The 12909-nt window shown below is 38.5% G+C and overlaps 1 long non-coding RNA gene across 4 annotated transcripts in view; it reads left to right on the forward strand.

Moving 5' to 3' along the window:
• LOC147371366 (uncharacterized) overlaps positions 1-12909 on the forward strand; it is a 178302-nt gene that overhangs the window by 34701 nt on the left and 130692 nt on the right. The gene's annotated exons all lie outside the window — the stretch shown is intronic.

The following is a 12909-nucleotide window of genomic DNA, read 5'->3' on the forward strand; positions in this document are numbered from 1 at the left end:
ATGTAAATTGATACAGCCACTATGGAAGACGGTATGCAGATTCCTTAAACAACTAAGAATAAAACCACCATATGACTCAGCAATCCCACTCCTAGGCATATACCCTAAGGAAACCAAAATTGAAAGAGACACAGGTATCCATCCTATTGATCATTGTAGCACTATTTACAATAGCTAGAACATGGAAGCAACCAAGATGTCCATCGACAGATGAATGGATAAAGAAGTTGTGGTATATAAACACAATGGAATACTACTCAGCCGTAAAAAGGAATGCATTTGAGGCAATTCTAATGAGGTGGATGAACCTAGAACCTATTATACAAAGTGAGTGAAGTGAAGTCGTTCAGTCGTGTCTGACTCTTTGTGACCCCATGGACTTTAGCCTATCAGGATCCTCCGTCCATGGGATTTTCCAGGCAAGAGTGCTGGAGTGGATTGCCATTTCCTTCTCCAGGGGATCTTCCCAACCCAGGAATCGAACCCGGGTCTCCCGCATTGCAGGCAGATGCTTTACCGTCTGAGCCACCAGGGAAGTCATACAAAGTGAAGTGAGTCAGAAAGAGAAAGATAAATACTGTATTCTAATACATATACATTGAATCTAGAAAAATGGTACTGAAGAATTTACTTACAGGCAGCCGTGGAGAAACAGACATAGTGAATAGATTTATGGACATGGGGAGAGGGGAGGAGAGGGCGAGATGTACGGAAGGAGGAACATGGAAACTTACAGTACCATATGTAAAATAGCCAACTGGAATTTGCTGTATGGCTCAGGAAACTCAAACAGGGGCTCTGTATCAACCTAGAGGGGTGGGATGGGGAGGGAGCTGGGAGGAAGCTTCAGACGGGAGGGGATATATGTATACCTACAGCTGATTCATGTTGAGGTTTGACAGAAAAGGGCAAAATTCTATAAAGCAGTTATCCTTCAATAAAAAATAATTAAAATAGAAAGACCAGAAGTAACATGCTGGCATAGATGTGGAGAAAAGGGAACCCTTGTGCACTGTTGTTGGGATTGTAAATTGGAACAGCCACTATGTAAAACAGAATAAAAGATCTTCAAATTAAAAATAGAACTACCTTATGATTCAGCAATTCTACTTCTGGGAATATATCCAAAGGAAATGAAAACCTTGACTCCAAAAGATACCTGCATCCCCACTTTCATAGCAGCATTATTTACAATAGCCAGGAGACAGAAACAACCTAAGCGTACATTGATGGCTGAATGGGTAACGGAGTTGTCGTATATATACACAACGAAATATTACTCATCCACAAAAACCAAGCAAATCCTACCATTTATACAAAATGGAGGGACCTTGAAGACCTTATGCTAAGTGAAATAAGTTGGACAGAGAAAGCCAAATACTACATGATCTCACTTACATGTGGAATCTAAAGAAAACAAAAAAGCAGGGTCATAGAAAGAGATCGGATGTGGTTACCAGAGACAGAGGACGAGGAGAGGAGAAATTGAAGAAAGGTGGTCAAAGTTACAGATTTCCAGATATGATTAATAAGTACTAAGAATATAATGTACAACATGATAACTATAATTAACATTGCTGCGTAATATATAGGAAAGTTAAGAGAGTAAGTCCTAAGAATTCTCATAACAAGGAGAAAATTTTTTTGTTTTTCTGTATCTATATAAGATGATGGATGTTAGCTGAACCTGTAGTAATAATCATTCCATAATATATGTAAAGCAAGTCATTGCAATGTATGTCTTAAACATATACAGTGGTATATGTCAACTATTTCTCCTAAGACTGGGGAAAAAAGCCAATGAAAATCTGGGGCCTTATGATAGCTCAGACAGTAAAGCATCTGCCTGCAATATGGGAGACCCAGGTTCAATCCCTGGGTCAGGAAGATCCCCTGGAGAAGGAAATGGCACCCCACTCCAGTACTCTCGCCTGGAAAATTCCATGGATGGAGGAGCCTGGTAGGCTACAGTCCATGGGGACACAAAGAGTCAGACACGACTGAGCGACTTCACTTTCACTTTCCACATTTCCAAAACAACTTGTTTGCAAGATAGACTTTTATTTGATGTAACATGTCTTGGTTTTCTACATTTGATTTGCAAAATATGTTACTCTGATAGATTTGTCAGTCTCTAGGCAAGTACTGAAGTGATGAAGTATGCAGAGAACTTTAACAAATAATTAAGAACACCTCAGGAAGACTGAAAGATACGCTTCCTTCCTGTGTGTTTACCAGTTGCATTCCAAGAGTAGAACTGGCATGGCTTAACAAAAAAGACTCTTTCTGTTTTGTCTACTTATGCCTGTGGTTTAAGTATTGTTTGAAAGAGTTTGCTTTAGCACAGAAAAAAAAAAATCCACTAAAGTTTTTATTAAACCGATGAAATAAAGTACCAATGGAACTCACACATTTAAACAGACTGCCGAGACCTGAAATAAACATAAGTCATCTTTTATTTCTTATTCACTACTATTCCAGGTTGTACAAGGTAAATGTATACGTGAAAACACATATATTAGCTTGGAAAAATTTAACTGCTTTTGAATTGTTGACAACAAAGCTATGCATGCAGTAACATGCAGTTACAATTTTAGGTGGCATTAAATCCTGCCTTGTAGATCTTAATCTGTATAGCTTGGGAGAAGTGTAATCATCCTGATTCTTCCCTGGCAGGAAGGTACTGAAGGCACAGCTTTGTTCCTCTATTGATAACTCTGTCTGCTGTACATTTTTAGATGCTTTCTTGAGGCTTTGCCCTGTGGTAGTAGCAAGCTCCAGCAACTCTGGTTACATAAACGATGCCTCAATTATATAATGCTGTTTTATTTTTCAACAAAGCAGAACATCCTCGTACTACAGATGACTTCTCTAGGGGAATTTAAGATTGCACAGATTAGAAACTGTTAAAAACTAGAACCTCAAAAAAAGAAAAAAAGATTGTAGAAAAGTAAAGGATTCAAAGTAATAAGTCTTTCCCTCTACATTTATAATTTTATATGATAATTTTGTTGTTGAGTGCATTGTACTTTATCTCTAAGAGATATACTGTAATATGGACTTGATGATGTGGGTTTGTATATGTAATGATATGAGTGTATCAGTAGCTTTCTTCTTAATGAGGTACCGGTACATATGTGTGTGTGCACGCAGTCATGTCTGATTCTGTGTGACCCCATGGACTGCAGCCTGTCAAGCTCTTCTGTCCATGGGATTTTCCAGGCAAGAAAACTGGAGTGGGTTGCCATTCCCTGCCCCAGGAGATCTTCCAACCCAGGGATCGAACCCGTGTCTCCTGCATTGGCAGGCAGATTCTTTTACCACTGAGTAACCTGAGAAGCCACACTGGTACATGTATCTCTCTGGCCCCAATTCTTTATTTCATTGGCACAGAAAATTCTTGTTTTGCCCAAATGAGTCAGTAGATCAGAGAATTGGTATGAGCAAAGATACGTGCAAATTGCTTTGGAGAAGAGAAGTCAGTTCTGTAAATCAGGACAACTGTATATGCACGGTGCTGTGGAGACAGCAGGGGCTCTGTAGTTGGACACACATGGATTCAACTCCGCCGGTGTCCAACTATTAGCTGATTACCTCGAGCCTCAGTTTCCTCAAAGACAGTGGGAATGATAAGCTAGTACATAGGAGTGGTATGAAGATACATATGAAATACAACGAAGACTGAAGCACATCCAGGGATAATATCAGCTGCTTCTGCTGTTGAAGAGGATGATAAAGCCTGTTATTATGGACTATGTGCCAGGCACTTTATCAAGTGCTTTGCATACAATCTTAAATCTCTCAGCAACCTCATTTATACAATTTCTTCATTGTTGTTGATGTTGTTGTTCAGTCTCTAAGTCATGTCTCACTCTTTGCAAGCCCAGAGACTGTAGCCCACCATGCTCCTCTGTCTTCCACTATCTCCCAGAGTTTGCTCAAATTCATGTCCATTGAGTCAGTGATGCTATCAAGCCATTTCATCCTCTGCCACCCCCTTCTCCTTTGACCTTCAATATTTCTGATCATCATGATCTTTTCCAATGAGTCTGCTCTTCACATCAGGTGGCCAAACTATTGGGGCTTCAGCATCAGTCCTTCTAATGAATACTCAGGATTGATTTTCTTTAGGATTGACTGGTTTGAACTTCTTACAGTTGAAGGGACCCTCAAGAGTCTTCCACAACCACAGTTCAAAAGCATCCATTCTTCAGTGCTCAGCCTTCTTTATGGTCCAACTCTCACATCCGTACATGACTATTGAAAAAGTCATGCTGCTGCTGCTGCTAAGTCGCTTCAGTTGTATCCAACTCTGTGCGACCTCATAGAAGGCAGCAGCTTTGGCTATACAGACCTTTGCTGGCAAAGCGATGTCTCTGCTTTTTAATATGCTGTTTAGGTTTGTCATAGCTTTCCTTCCAAGGAGCAAGAATTGTTTAATTTCATGGCTACAGTCACTGTCCACACTGATTTTGGAACCCAAGAAAATAAAATCTGTTCTTCATTTATAGGAGGCAAATGATCCTTGGGGAAATCAAAAACATAGGTGTCCAAAGTATTCGTATTAAGAAGTGATAACATGAGATTTTAAACTCAGATCTTTGCAACATCAAAACTTGGTTAATTTATTACCAACTTATATTAATATAAAACCTCTGCTATAGTACTTGGGGAAGAGTATGCTTCAATAAGAGTAGATACTTCTGTGTCTGTACCTATGTATATATTTTCCTGTAAGTAAAGATTTTTCTCTGTTGGTTATCTCATGGGAACTAAAATTTAAGATTCAAGTGCCTCCACGTTGCTATGTGACCTATATCAGAGTCATTGCTTCTGACTTCTATTATTCTAAATTTTCTTCAAATATTTAAGTAATTTTTGATATGAAGAAATTGACAGAGTAATCAGTAATTCAACTTTCCTTTTAATAAGGACCACAGAGAAGCAATAATGAGTCAGGCCTCAATGTCATTGAGAATCTTGGTGTTTCTGAACTCTCCAAGATGAACAGTTACTAAATCTCTTTAAATTTTTGTTGCTTCTAATAAAGATGTTTGAAATGCTCAAGAGGGGAAAAAAAAAAAAAAAAACACCAACGGTGGGAGAGTTATTATTAGTTGTTTTCAAATAATCTAGATAAAATGATTTAGTAGATAAATGTTTCTACATAGTATTTTAGTAAGAGTTCTTGCTCTTATGAGCAAGATAATAAACAAATATTTAAAGAACACTAAAAGAAATGCCAAATTATTTGCCTGTCTGGAGTATCCTCATGTCTCAGTACACATGTGAAACTTCCCACTGAAACTATCAACTTTCTGTGCCTGTGATGCCCAGAGAATTCTAGTCTGGATATGTAACTTTAAATGCCATTGATGTAGAGATGCAAGCCACAGGAACTGATGGAGTTACATAATCAGAATATACATTAGGAAAGGACTGGTGCTTAAAGCAGCTTTGTGGGACTCTATTATCTGATATTCAAGGAAATAAGAATGAATGGGGAGAGAGTAAGGAGGGATTTATTGGAAGACAAGGGACTGGCCAGTGGAATGCTGCTGAGAAATACGATGAAGACAAAATGTACTAGTTGTAAGGAAACCACTGCTCCAGCTTGTCCAGGACTGTCTCCCTGAAGCCTGCTTTTCCAATGAAAATGGCTCAGCGATATGGCAATCCTTGTCCTTGGGAAGTTTAGCAACAGTAATTTCAACAGAGTGATACGAACAGAAGTCAAACTTGAATGGGTTAAGGAATGCATAGGAGGTAAGGAAATGGAGACCTTAAGGGCAGAAAATTTCCTCAAGTGTGAATATGAAAGGAATGGGCAAGTTTGACCATGGATGGAATGAAATGTGAGGTCAAGGGATTTTTAAGGTGGAAGAAGGACTTGCATATTTCTCATGGGAATATGTTGCAGGGCAAGAGAGGTTTGAAGAGAAGGGGTACATTCACACGAGAAGGGGTATTTAAAGGGGAAAGCTTTCTGAAAAGAGGGCAGAGGGTTGGATCCAGAATAAGGAAGGTGGTTGGGGCCTAAAAGGAAGCAGGTGCACCTTAACAAGTACAAAAGGAGGGTTTAGGGCTGCAGTCGCTAGTAGATATGGATGTCTGCCCATGGAAAATTAAGGGACTTGCATTCCATTGATGTTTTTTTCTCTGAAGTAGGTGAGAATATTTGTTTAGAATGAGGGGGCGAGGTGGAGGTGTTATGCGCTAAGGAGAAAAGAAAGTGTGCAAAGCTAATGTGTATGTGGTAGGGGAGTGCATTGAATTAAATCCTGCAATAGAATTGCTTGACAGTATTTGAGGCACACGAGTTAGTTTGTAAAGACACCAAAGATATCCTTTGTGGGACCTGCCCCAGCAGCATCCAGTGGCCTGCCTTCAAGTACAGATAAGGTGGACGTATCGTTTCATATAGAAATAAAGTGTTGCCAATAGATGTAATTACAAAAACAGAAGAACAAAGAAAATGTGAGGATCAGTAATACAGTAATTGTCATAATAAACCATGAAATCTAAACTTGATGGGGATCCAGCAATTAAAGAGTGGGAATAAATACAGAAGACAAATTGCTTTCTACCACTGAGCTCATGGAGGAGAGAGTTGGGCTAGCAAACCCAATTTTGGGAGGCTCCAAAATCACTACAGATGGTGACTGCAGCCATGAAATTAAAAGATGTTTGCTCCTTGGAAGAAAAGCTATGACCAAGCTAGACTGCATATTAAAAAGCAGAGACATTACTTCGCCAACAAAGGTCCGTCTAGTCAAAGCTATGGTTTTTCCAGTAGTCATGTATGGATGTGAGAACTGGACCATAAAGAAGGCTGAACGCCAAAGAATTGATGCTTTTGAACTGTGGTGTTGGAGAAGACTCTTGAGCGTCTCTTGGACTGCAAGGAGATCCAACCAGTCCATCCTAAAGGAAATCAGTCCTGAATATTCACTGGAAGGACTGATGCTGAAGCTGAAACTCCAATACTTTTGCCCTCCTGGTGAGAAGAGGTGACTAATGAAAAGACCCTGATGCTAGGAAAGATTGAAGGAAGAAAGAGAAGGGGATGACGGAGGATGAGATGGTTGGATGGCATCACCGACTGGATGGACATGAGTTTGAGCAGGCTTTGGGAGTTGGTGATGAACAGGAAAGCCTGGTATGCTGCAGTCCATGGGGTCGTGAAGAATCGGACACGACTAAGTGACTGAACTGACCTGAGCAAATCCAAAAGACTGGCATTTGTGGTCAGAAATGGAGATGTTTGAATTAGTGATTTTGCAAGAAGTGCAAAGTTTATCATCAATAATACATCTCTATCTACTCTCTTGGGATAAATGTAAGTAGGCTCCTTACTTTCTAATCTCTGTCCTAGATTTTAAGAATACAAGAAAGCAAATCATGTAAAAAAAAAAAATAAAAGAAATGTTTGCCTCAAACATTTATATATGATTCAGGGACTTTAAGATATTAGATTTTCTTTAGAAATCTGTCTTTTTTTCCCCAGCAACTTTATTGAGGTATATTTGACACATAGGGCTTCCCTTGTGGTTCAGCTGGTAAAGAATCCGCCTGAAATGCAGGAGACCTGGGTTCCATCCCTGAGCTGGGAAGATCCCCTGGAGAAGGGAAAGGCTACCCACTCCAGTATTCTGGCATGGAGAATTCCATGGACTGTATAGTCCATGGGGTCTCAAAGTGTCGGACAAGACTGAGCAACTTGCACTTTCACTGATGTATAACTTTGTATATGTTTGTAGTGTACAATTTGATTTGATTTATAGTTGAACATTTGATTTATGTTGTATATTTATAGTGTATAACATGATTTGATACACACATACATTGTGAAATGATTACCAAATGGGAAGGTGAACACATCTGTCACCTCATATAACTACCTTCTAGTGTGTGTGGTGAGAATTTTTAAGATCTGCTCTATAGAAACATTCAAATGTGCAGTACAGTATTGTTCATTATAATCACCAAGCTATACATTAGATTACCAGAATGTACTCATAACTGGAAGATTGTACCCTTTGAACAGCATCTCCTTTCCCCTACCAGAGGAAAGGTGGCACCAGGCAGCCACCAACCTACTCTGTTTCTGAGTTTGACTTCCTTAGATTTCATGCATAAGTGAAATCATACAGGGTTTGTCTTTCTTTAGACAATGATTGTCTAAGTTATTTCACTTAACATAATGTCCTCAAGATGCATCCATATTGTCACAAATGTCAGTATTTCCTTCTTTATCATGAATGAATAATATTCCATTATAAGTGTGTGCCACATATTCTTTATCCATTCATCCACCAGCGGATACTTAGATTGTTTCCGTGTCTTGGCTATTGTGAATAATGCTGAAATAACCACGGCAGTGCAGAAATCCCCTAGAGAGAGGGACTTTATTTCCTTTGGGCATGTACTCAGAAATAAGACTGCTGGATCATACGGTAGTTCTATATTTTAAATATTCTGAGAAACCTCCACACTGTTTTGCGTAGTGGTTGAGCCAATTTACAGGCCAAGAGCGCACTAGTTCTCTCTCCACACCCTTCCCAGCTCTTGTCATCTCTTGTGTTTTTGATAATAGCCACTCAACATGTGTGAGGTGATACCTCGCTGAAGTTCTGATATGCATTTCCCTGATGACTAGTGATGTTGGGCTTCTTTTTATGTATCTCTTGGCTGTATGTCTTCTTTGGGAAAATGTCTGTTGGAATCCTTTGCCCATTTTTTAAGTGGATTATTAGATTTTTTTTTTTTTTGGCTATTGAGTTTTATGAGTTTCTTATATTTTGAATATTAACCACTTATTGGTTGATGGTTTACAAATATTTCCCCCCATTTCATAGACTGCCTTTTCATTTTTTAATGATTTCTTTTACTGTGCAGAAATTTCCTAGTTTGATGTGGTCAAACTTGTGGATTTTTGCTTTTATTGCCTGTGCTTTCAGTATCAAAAAAAAAAAAAAAGAAAGGAAAAAATAACTATTAAGACCAATGCCAAGGAACTTCCTCCTAGTTTTTCCTCCAGAGATTTTATGGTTTCAGGCCTCACATTTAAGTCAAAATCCATTCTGAGTTCATTTTTTGTGAGTGGTGTAAGAGAGGGCTCCGATTTCTTTCTTTCTTTCTTTTGTATATTACTGTTCAATTTTCCCAACACCACTTATTGAAGAGACTGTTATTTCCTCATTGAATATTATTGGCTCCTTTGTCAAATATTAGTTGACTTGATATGTATAGACTTGTTTCTGGAATCTTGATTCTGTTCTACTGGTCTATGTGTCTGTTTTTATCCCAGTACAAGATAGTTTTGGTCACTGTAACTTTGCAATTTAGTTTGAAGTCAGAAAACATGATAATGCCGCCAGGATTTCTTTAACTATTTGAGGTTTTTTGTGGTTCTTTAAGCATTTTAGGATTTTTTTTCCCCTCTTTTTGTGAAAATGCCATTGGAATTTTGATAGAGAGCCTCCCTTTTATATTTCCTAGGGAAATTCCCAGAAGATCTCTGTGCTGTTCCCATGGGGTGGCAGAGCCACCTGCAGGGCACATGATGTGCAATGCCTGGAGTTTTGTAGAGCGCCAGCCATTGAGTGGTACATCAGATTCTTGGGGTCTGCATCTGGGGTTGGTAAAAGTTCTGTAGGTGGCAAGTCATCCTGTGGAGTTCATGGGTGAGCCTCTTGGTGGATGCCCTGAGCAGGTTAGCAGAATCCACACTCAGCTGTTGAGATCACATCAGTTGCCATGAGCCTCTGTGGCTTCTTGCCACTCTGAGCTGTTCCGAGATGATCAGGCCAAGCCCAACTCCTCAGCGTTTGACGTGGAATGAGACAGAAGTGAGCCTTCTGGGCAGCATCACACAGGGCTGGTGAGGCCTGGTACTTACTTTGCTCGCACTTTCCCTCATGAAGGAAACTGAGGACAAAGGAGAGCTGTCCCCCTCAGTTGGACTCTGGGGCTCCCACAAAGACATTTTCTGCTGTATTCAGTTCAGTTCAGTTGCTCAGTCATGTCCAACTCTTTGCAACTCCATGAACCGCAGCACACCAGGCCTCCCTGTCCATCACCAACTCCCAGAGTCCAGCCAAACCCATGTCCATTGAGTTGGTGATGCCATCCAACCATCTCATCCTCCGTTGTCGCCTTCTCTTCCCACCCTCAATCTTTCCCAGCATCAGGGTCTTTTCCAATGAGTCAACTCTGCGCATCAGGTGGCCAAAGTATTGGAGTTTCAGCTTCAGCATCAGTCCTTCCAATGAATGTCCAGGACTGATCTCCTTTAGAATGGACTGGTTGGATCTCCTTGCCATCCAAGGGATTCTCAAGAGTCTTCTCCAACACCACAGTTCAAAAGCATCAATTCTTTGGCATTCAGCTTTCTTTATAGTCCAATTCTCACATCCATACATGACCACTGAAAAAACCTTAGCCTTGACTAGATGGACCTTTGTTGACAAAGTAATATCCCTGGTTTTTAATATGCTATCTAGGTTGGTCATAACTTTCCTTCCAAGGAGCATGTGTCTTTTAATTTCATGACTGCAATCACCATCTGCAGTGATTTTGGAGCCCTGAAAAATAGCCACTGTTTCCACTGTTTCCCCACCTATTTGCCATGAAGTGATGGGACTAGATGCCATGATTGGTTTTCTGAATGTTGAGCTTTAAGCCAACTTTTCCAGTCTCCTCTTTCACTTTCATTAAGAGGCTCTTTAGTTCTTCTTCACTTTTTGCCATAAGGGTGGTGTCATCTGCATATCTGAGGTTATTGATATCTCTGCTGTGACTGGTTGCCAAATCAGTTTTTCTATGGGGAGACGTCCATGTTGAGATGAGGGCTGGAACCTCCTATTGTGCCATCTTACCAATGACTTTCTTGTTAAAGTCCTATTTAAGAGTGTTACTGAATTGTTAAAATAATAACAACAGTCAACATTTGACAGCTAACAAAGGGCTTTTCATGGACCAAGATAGCTCTCTGACACAGAACCACAATTCCCACTTTACAGATTATTTAACTGAGGTCAGAGAACTGAAGTTAAGATTAATAAATAGCTCACATAGTTAAACGGGTAACCCAAATCTAAATCTTGCTCCTTTGTTGTTTAAAACAATGTCCTTTACTATTCTTTTCTAGTAAATAACATATACTTTGGTTATTTAAAAATTGAGAAAATATTTTGTTTAGTTATTTTATAATAACATTAAAATCTCTTAAAATATTTTAGTATTTATTTTGGTGATCTTCTAAGAAAAGCCATTAGTACCTACAGACACTTAATACTTATTAATATAAGCTTATGTTTGTGGCAAAAGTATTTTCATTTTTTAAAGTATTCTGGTATTTCTTTCCAAAATTAGCTTTCATGTTAGATTACTTTTTGTCTCAATTAAACAAACACAGCTATCACATTAGTCCTTCAAATCACATGATTTTTAAAAGCTGAGCTACATAAAAATAACATAGAGAGGTTGTTAATAAAATGCACCTTCCAGATCATCTCCCAGAAAATTATTATTAGTGGGTCTGGAATAGGAAATAGAAGTCAGTTTCTTTAAGAAACACCCCTGTTGCTTTGATGCAGGTGATTCTTGGATCACACTTTAAGAAACGCTTCTCTTGAATTTTATTTTCTAGTTAGTATTAATATCTAATTTTTGACATTGCAGATAGGAAGTTATCTTTAACTAAATATATATCTGAGATTCCAGATATTGTGCTATCTCATATATATAAATATAGCAACATAGCACATGTGGATAATTTAACACCTATACTTTATTTTTAAATTCTATAAGCACTAGTTCTATAGCAAACTGTAATCTTCAGTAATAGAACTGTCTATATAACTAAATTTGGATCTCAACTTTAGATATTTATAGGTGGTTCTTTGAGTGTTAAAAAATTATTTGATACTGTTAATTAAGGATCTCTACTTTCTACTTTTAATGAAGAATCAGAAGATGATAACTTTGAATTGAGAGATTGTCAGCATATTTTAAATAACTGATAAATATAAAATAATTCATTCTTATTAGTGGCCAGGAAAATGCAAATTAAAGCTATAATAATATGCAGTTTCCTCATGGAATTGGAACTGGAGATGAGAAGGGGAGAAGACTTAGTATTTCGTTGTACATTGCATATGGTCAATGTGTTTTAAAAATATGCATTATTACTGACACTGTTTTAAAACCTATTAAGTGAAAGTAAAATATTTTGTTTGCATCTTTCATTTGAGATGTGGTTTTTTTTTTATAGCTTCTGCAGTACACATGAAAACAATTTCTCCTATTCTGTATAAGGAACTACTTGGCAATACATATTCAGTGTCTGCAGTTGAATTTCCAAACTTTTTGAAGTGATAGGACATGCATATGACATAACATGATGTGTGAAACACTTGGAGAACAAGAAAACATATAATTAAATTCTAGCCTTTTCCTTTCTTCTTTATCTGCCTCTCATATAGCCAAGATTTTGCAAATTACAAGCACTCATTTTTTTTCTGAGTTTTAGTATTATTATCATTTAGTTGGTAAAGGATAATTTGGCTCATATGTCTTTTTTTTCTTTCAAAAAAAATTAACTGAAAGGGTGAGTTGAGTGCATTTATCTTTACCATTCTACTCTTACTCTTTTTAAAAAAAATAATATTTATCTATTTGGTGTATTGGGTCTTAGTTATGGCGCATAGGATCTTTGTTGTGTCATGCGGGATCTTTCCTTGTGGATCTCTGGTTGTGGAGTGGGCTCAGTAGTTGCAGAACATGCAGTTAGTTGCTCTATGGCACGTGGGATTTTAGTTCCCTGGCCAGGGACTGAACCTGCGTCCCCGGCATCGCAAGGTGGATTCTTAATCACTCAAACACCAGGGGAGTCCCCTGCTCTTA

Source organism: Bos grunniens, chromosome 5 (assembly GCF_055505025.1).
Source record: "Bos grunniens cultivar Pamir isolate PY7600 chromosome 5, Bosgru_T2T1.0, whole genome shotgun sequence".
Classification (NCBI taxonomy): domain Eukaryota; kingdom Metazoa; phylum Chordata; class Mammalia; order Artiodactyla; family Bovidae; genus Bos; species Bos grunniens.